This window comes from Oncorhynchus tshawytscha, linkage group LG22, assembly GCF_018296145.1.
Source record: "Oncorhynchus tshawytscha isolate Ot180627B linkage group LG22, Otsh_v2.0, whole genome shotgun sequence".
Taxonomy (NCBI): Eukaryota; Metazoa; Chordata; class Actinopteri; order Salmoniformes; family Salmonidae; genus Oncorhynchus; species Oncorhynchus tshawytscha.
The window spans coordinates 41,574,498-41,581,769 of record NC_056450.1 but is presented as its reverse complement, the minus strand read 5'-3'; the positions used below and the strand labels follow the sequence as shown (position 1 = coordinate 41,581,769).

The 7,272-nt window shown below is 44.3% G+C and overlaps 1 protein-coding gene across 1 annotated transcript in view; it reads right to left on the bottom strand.

The window, feature by feature from the left end:
* The window catches only part of LOC121840436 (vegetative cell wall protein gp1-like), a 17,093-nt gene extending 16,105 nt beyond the window's left edge, over positions 1-988 (bottom strand). The window contains exon 1 of the mRNA XM_042303590.1: positions 725-988. The gene's annotated coding sequence lies outside the window, so the exon portion shown is untranslated. The remainder of the gene's footprint in view (positions 1-724) is intronic.
* Between the last annotated feature and the right edge of the window lie 6,284 nt (positions 989-7,272).

The following is a 7,272-nucleotide window of genomic DNA, read 5'->3' as shown; positions in this document are numbered from 1 at the left end:
CCTACCATAGTGACCTCTCTCTCTCTCTTACCCACCATAGTGACCTCTCTCTCTCTCTCTCTCTCTCTCTACCCACCATAGTGACCTCTCTCTCTTTACCCACCATAGTGACCTCTCTCTCTCTTACCCACCATAGTGACCTCTCTCTCTTACCCACCATAGTGACCTCTCTCTCTTGCCCAGCATAGTGACCTCTCTCTCTCTCACCCAGCATAGTGACCTCTCTCTCTCTTACCCACCATTGTGACCTCTCTCTGTCTTACCCAGCATAGTGACCTCTCTCTCTCTTACCCAGCATAGTGACCTCTCTCTCTCTCACCCAGCATAGTGACCTCTCTCTCTCTTACCCACCATAGTGACCTCTCTCTCTCTCACCCAGCATAGTGACCTCTCTCTCTCTCACCCAGCATAGTGACCTCTCTCTGTCTCTCCTGGTCAACACTGAGGGGACTGGCTTGTCCCAGTTCTGTTTGCATCCGTTTGGCCTGACAATGACTCAAACAGAGCAACACAAACAGATCTGGAACCAGGCAGTATGTACCTGTATAGCAGGCGATGAAATACTTGGTAACCTACAGTAGTGTTGCACAGTACCTGGGTGCTCCCTCAGTCTAAAGCCACTCGAACAAGCCATAGGTGCAACAATCAGGACCCTATAAACCAACACTTGGACTACTTCAAGGCATGCTGCCAAATTATTTTATTTTAATTATAAAACTCTTACCTTGCAGGTTTGATATCCTTCTCTAAAACTATCCCAAAGTTTAGTTGAGTTGTGAGCGCTTCATTCGGTCAGTCTGATATCTCGAGAACCTGAACCAGGAAGAAGAATGTAACCTAATGTAAGCGTAGTGGATTGATTGGTGGAGCAGAGAAGAAACCCACAGACAGTTAACTCTCCAGACAGACTACAAACTTTATATTATCAACAGCTCTCCTCATGTGCTCCAAGCAGCACCGAGACACCCTCTCTCTGTTTGGCTGAGGAGGTCACCTTGTCCTCTCCTCCTTCCTCAACCCCTCCACCTTTCTTGACCTTTTGGTAGGGCTTCTTGGCTTGCTCTCTCCAAGGGAGGGAGGGAGGGTAGGGATTTCTTGGCTTGCTCTCTCCAAGGGAGTGAGGGGGAGGGAGGGAGGGGGGAGGGAGGGAGGGAGGGAGGGAGGGAGGGGGGAGGGAGGGAGGGAGGGATGTTTAAAGACATCCCACCTCTCTCTTTCTGTAGCAACAATAAAGACAGAAAGGAGAAAGCCAGAGCTAGCTAGTTGTGAGATGGGTTAAAGTTCAACAGGAAGTTAACTTAGCTAAGGAAGATGGAAATATTTATGGACATGACATCAAAATGTACAAGGGTTTATCTATATGGCTGAGAGTCAGCACCTTGGTCACGTAGTCATCTAGACTTTGTTATTACTCTAGGCATGTGACCCTCATTAAAAAGGTGAAAGAGCGAGCGAGAGAAACATAGAGGTAGGTGGGCAGAGCAGGAGAGCAGGTTTTCTGAGCATCTGTTCATCTGTTCAGTCTCTCTCTCTCTCTCTCTCTCTGTCTATCTCTCCCTGTCTCTTTCTCTCTCTCTGTCTCTCGCTCTCTCTCTCTCTCTCTCTCTCTCTCTCTCTCTCTCTCTCTCTCTCTCTCTCTCTCTCTCTCTCTCTCTCGCTCTCTCTCTCTCTCTCTCTCCCTCTCTCTCTCTCTCTCTCTCTCTCTCTCTCTCTCTCTCTCTCGCTCTCTCCCTCTCTCTCCCTCTCTCTCTCTCTCTCCCTCTCTCTCTCTCTCTCTCTCTCTCTCTCTCTCTCTCTCTCTCTCTCTCTGTCTCTGTGTAGACATGTCCTGATGAATAGCTCCCTGTACAGTAGCCTGAGGACATACAACAGGAGGAATGAACCAGATTTATATAAGCCCCGGACAGAAAACATAGGACCCATAGGTATCCCCCGGTAAGCCTGAATTAATGAATAAATAGTCTCCCTCGGCAGGCAGGCTGGTTGCTTCCCAGGGGATTTCCGAGACAAATTAATGACCAAACCTGTTTCTTCAGTCCTTAGACCTCCTTCAGTAACCTGAGATGTATTCAGTAGCCTGAGATGTATTCAGTAGCCTGAGTGAGGTGTATACCAAATCATGTCTGTCTAAAAAGAGACAATGTGAACAAAGTATTACATAGTGAATAATGTATGAAATATTTATTAATGTTTTAATGGCAGTTTATAAACTGTATCTAGACTTTCTAATCTAACTGGAGGTTGAGATTTTCCTCTGTAAAGCTACAGTTTTATCACTTTGATGCTACCAAACAAGAGACCACCTGGGTTCTTATCCCAAACCTGTCAGTTGTTGTCTCTTGATGCTTCCCAAACCCCCAAAATGTAGTGTATCACTGCATGAGCTGTTGATGGTTTGATTGAAGCCATCCTGGCCTGGGAAAGCTTGAGGCACTCGGTAGCCATTCTGATTCTGGTCTCACTGGCCTTGAGATAATATATTAAAGGTGGCCTGTTGGATGAATCCCCTAGACACTGGGCCTGGGTCACCACAGCAACAGAGGAAGAGGGACCGTCCCCTAGACACTGGGCCTGGGTCACCACAGCAACAGAGGGAGAGGGACTGAGATGAGATTCTCATCTTCTCATCGGTATACTGGGGTAGTGGGTAGGGTGTTGACGAGGTGACTGGCTGACTGGGTGGAGGGGTGAACAGGTGACTGGCTGACTGACATCCCAAATACCATCCTATTCCATAGGGCCCTGGTCTAAAGTAGTGCACTAAATAGGGAATAGGGTTCTATAGGGCCCTGGTATAAAGTAGTGCACTAAATAGGGAATAGGGTTCTATAGGGTCCTGGTCTAAAGTAGTGCACTATATAGGGAATAGGGTTCTATAGGGTCCTGGTCTAAAGTAGTGCACTATATAGGGAATAGGGTTCTATAGGGTCCTGGTCTAAAGTAGTGCACTATATAGGGAATAGGGTTCTATAGGGTCCTGGTCTAAAGTAGTGCACTATATAGGGAATAGGGTTCTATAGGGTCCTGATCCGTCAACCAGAGGAGCAACAGGAGAGTCAGAGGCAACAGAGGCAGCAGTCAGCAGGAGCAGCAGCAGCTGTCTAAAGTAGTGCACTATATAGGGAATAGGGTTCTATAGGGTCCTGGTCTAAAGTAGTGCACTATATAGGGAATAGGGTGCCATAGGGCCCTGGTCTAAAGTAGTGCACTATATAGGGAATAGGGTTCTATAGGGTCCTGGTCTAAAGTAGTGCACTATATAGGGAATAGGGTGCCATAGGGCCCTGGTCTAAAGTAGTGCACTATATATAGGGAATAGGGTTCTATAGGGTCCTGGTCTAAAGTAGTGCACTATATAGGGAATAGGGTTCTATAGGATCCTGGTCTAAAGTAGTGCACTAAATAGGGAATAGTGTTCTATAGGATCCTGGTCTAAAGTAGTGCACTAAATAGGGAATAGGGTGCCATTTGGGATGTCGCCTGGGGGAAATCTACAACACACAGAGATGCCTGTAATTAATATCATTATTAACCGTGACTACTTCTATATTGAATGGTGCCTCAAGGATTGCCAATGGAAACACATTTAATTCAAACTTGAGTTTCCAACCACCAGAGAGAGCTATGTGTTTGTTAGTTGGTTACAGTATCTAACATATTGGACGAGCCAGGAAACCCATTGGTTCCTTCATCCCCACACCCCCTCTACTCTGAGAGACGATGACTCTGCTGCCCTCCTTTGGCCAGGGACAGGGAACAGTCACTTTTTGATATTTTTTTGTTACCTTTAATTAACTAGGCAAGTCAGTTAAGAACAAAATCTTATTTACAATGACAGCCTACTCCCGGCCAAACCGTAACCCGGAGTTTGGTCCGACGGACGACCGCTGGGAAGTAATCCAAATATTCAAACCAGCTGCGTACACTGGAGAAGTAATCACGGCCAGATGTGATACAGCTGGAGTCATGCAGTGACACTTGATGTGTCTCCACAACTCTTTGAAGTCTGGTCTGTCTTCAGGGTTGTCCCTCCAACAGATGAGTTTGTAGAGGAAGTCTGGACATTTATCTGTAGCCGGGCATCCTGTAGCCAGCATCCTGTAGCCAGCATCCTGTAGCCGGCATCCTGTCACCAACATCCTGTAGCCAGCATCCTGTAGCCAGCATCATGTAGCCAGCATCCTGTAGCCGGCATCCTGTCACCAACATCCTGTAGCCAGCATCCTGTAGCCAGCATCATGTAGCCAGCATCCTGTAGCCCTGTAGCCAGCATCCTGTAGCCAGCATCCTGTAGCCGGCATCCTGTAGCCAGCATCCTGTCACCAACATCCTGTAGCCAGCATCCTGTAGCCAGCATCATGTAGCCAGCATCCTGTAGCCGGCATCCTGTAGCCAGCATCCTGTAGCCAGCATCCTGTAGCCGGCATCCTGTTGCCAACAAGGATCTGACTGTACACCTTGTTGTTTCTGTAGCCTGGATCACAGAGAAAAGCCATAAGATCAATCAACCAATCAAATGCCCGACGCAGAATTCCACGCAATTCATCGTCGGTTCTTCAGGTTTCCTTGGAAACCACCACCAGTTCAATGCATTTTAACTATTCCAGATACTCTGATTTAACTTGTTAACTAATTATCCCAAGCCCTTGAATAGGTGAATCAGGTTTCACAGCAAAACTGTGAAAACATCTGAGGGTCCACGAGGAGAGGTTCGTGGGTGATCATGGGATACAGTACCTAGGTATTGGCTTCCCACCATAGGTTAGCATCTCGTAGAGCAGATCCCTAAAGGACCAGACATCTGACTTGTTGGAGAAACGTCCATGGGGATATTCTTAGCCTGTGAAGAACCCTTCACAGGGGGTTATAGGAAGAACCCTTCACAGGGGGTTATCAGAAGAACCCTTCACAGGGGGTTATAGGAAGAACCCTTCACAGGGGGTTATAGGAAGAACCCTTCACAGGGGGTTATCAGAAGAACCCTTCACAGGGGGTTATCAGAAGAACCCTTCACAGGGGGTTATAGGAAGAACCCTTCACAGGGGGTTATCAGAAGAACCCTTCACAGGGGGTTATCAGAAGAACCCTTCACAGGGGGTTATAGGAAGAACCCTTCACAGGGGGGTTATAGGAAGAACCCTTCACAGGGGGTTATAGGAAGAACCCTTCACAGGGGTTAACCCTTCACAGGGGTTATCAGAAGAACCCTTCACAGGGGGTTATAGGAAGAACCCTTCACAGGGGTTATAGGAAGAACCCTTTTATAGGAAGAACCCTTCACAGGGGGTTATCAGAAGAACCCTTCACAGGGGTTATAGGAAGAACCCTTCACAGGGGGTTATAGGAAGAACCCTTCACAGGGGTTATAGGAAGAACCCTTCACAGGGGTTATAGGAAGAACCCTTCACAGGGGTTATAGGAAGAACCCTTCACAGGGGGTTATAGGAAGAACCCTTCACAGGGGGTTATAGGAAGAACCCTTCACAGGGGGGGTTATAGGAAGAACCCTTCACAGGGGTTATAGGAAGAACCCTTCACAGGGGGTTATAGGAAGAACCCTTCACAGGGGTTATAGGAAGAACCCTTCACAGGGGTTATAGGAAGAACCCTTCACAGGGGTTATAGGAAGAACCCTTCACAGGGGGGTTTAGGAAGAACCCTTCACAGGGGGTTGTAGGAAGAACCCTTCACAGGGGGTTATAGGAAGAACCCTTCACAGGGGGTTATAGGAAGAACCCTTCACAGGGGGTTGTAGGAAGAACCCTTCACAAATCAAAAGGGTTCTTAGTAGAACCATTTTGGAGGGTTCTATGAAGAACCTTAAGAGGATAAAATGGTTCTTGGTAGAACCCTTCATAGAGGGTTCTAAGCATAACCATTCCCAGATTGTGCTGGGAATAACCCTCTATGTCGGGTATTTCATAGAAGCTGGGTAGTTGACATTAAGGTGTGAAAAGCCCTTGCCCATCGGGCAGCCATTTTTAGTAGCCATTTTCACCTACAGACAATTCAGAGACCAGAAGGACCAGACTACTGGAATTCTTTGCATTTTGGTAATCAGTTAAAAAAAAATAAAAAAATAAACCTGCCCAATGGGGCAACCACAGAGCAGGCTCAACTTGCACGACTGCTCAGGCCACTTACCTCAGGCAATAGGGCTACTTGGGTTAAATGCAGGAGACACTTTTCACTTGAATGCATTCAGTTGTACAACTAATTGGTATCCCCCTTTCCCTTAATGTAAATCCCCTTTATGGACCTCCAGCACAGTTACAGCAATACTATCACTTATAGTTAGAAATACTATCACCACTTATAGTAGAAATACTATCACTTATAGTAGAAATACTATCACTTATAGTAGTAATACTATACCACTTATAGTAGTAATACTATACCACTTATAGTAGTAATACTATCACTTATAGTAGTAATACTATCACTTATAGTAGTAATACTATACCACTTATAGTAGAAATACTATCACTTATAGTAGTAATACTATCACTTATAGTGGTAATACTATCACTTATAGTAGAAATACTATACCACTTATAGCAGTAATACTATACCACTTATAGTAGTAATACTATCACTTATAGTAGTAATACTATCACTTATAGTGGTAATACTATCACTTATAGTAGAAATACTATACCACTTATAGCAGTAATACTATACCACTTATAGTAGTAATACTATCACTTATAGTAGTAATACTATACCACTTATAGTAGTAATACTATCACTTATAGTAGAAATACTATACCACTTATAGTAGACATACTATACCACTTATAGTAGTAATACTATACCACTTATAGTAGTAATACTATACCACTTATAGTAGTAATACTATCACTTATAGTAGTAATACTATCACTTATAGTAGTAATACTATACCACTTATAGTAGTAATACTATACCACTTATAGTAGTAATACTATACCACTTATAGTAGTAATACTATACCACTTATAGTAGTAATACTATACCACTTATAGTAGTAATACTATACCACTTATAGTAGTAATACTATACCACTTATAGTAGTAATACTATACCACTTATAGTAGTAATACTATCACTTATAGTAGTAATACTATACCACTTATAGTAGTAATACTATCACTTATAGTAGTAATACTATACCACTTATAGTAGTAATACTATACCACTTATAGTAGTAATACTATACCACTTATAGTAGTAATACTATACCACTTATAGTAGTAATACTATCACTTATAGTAGTAATACTATACCACTTAT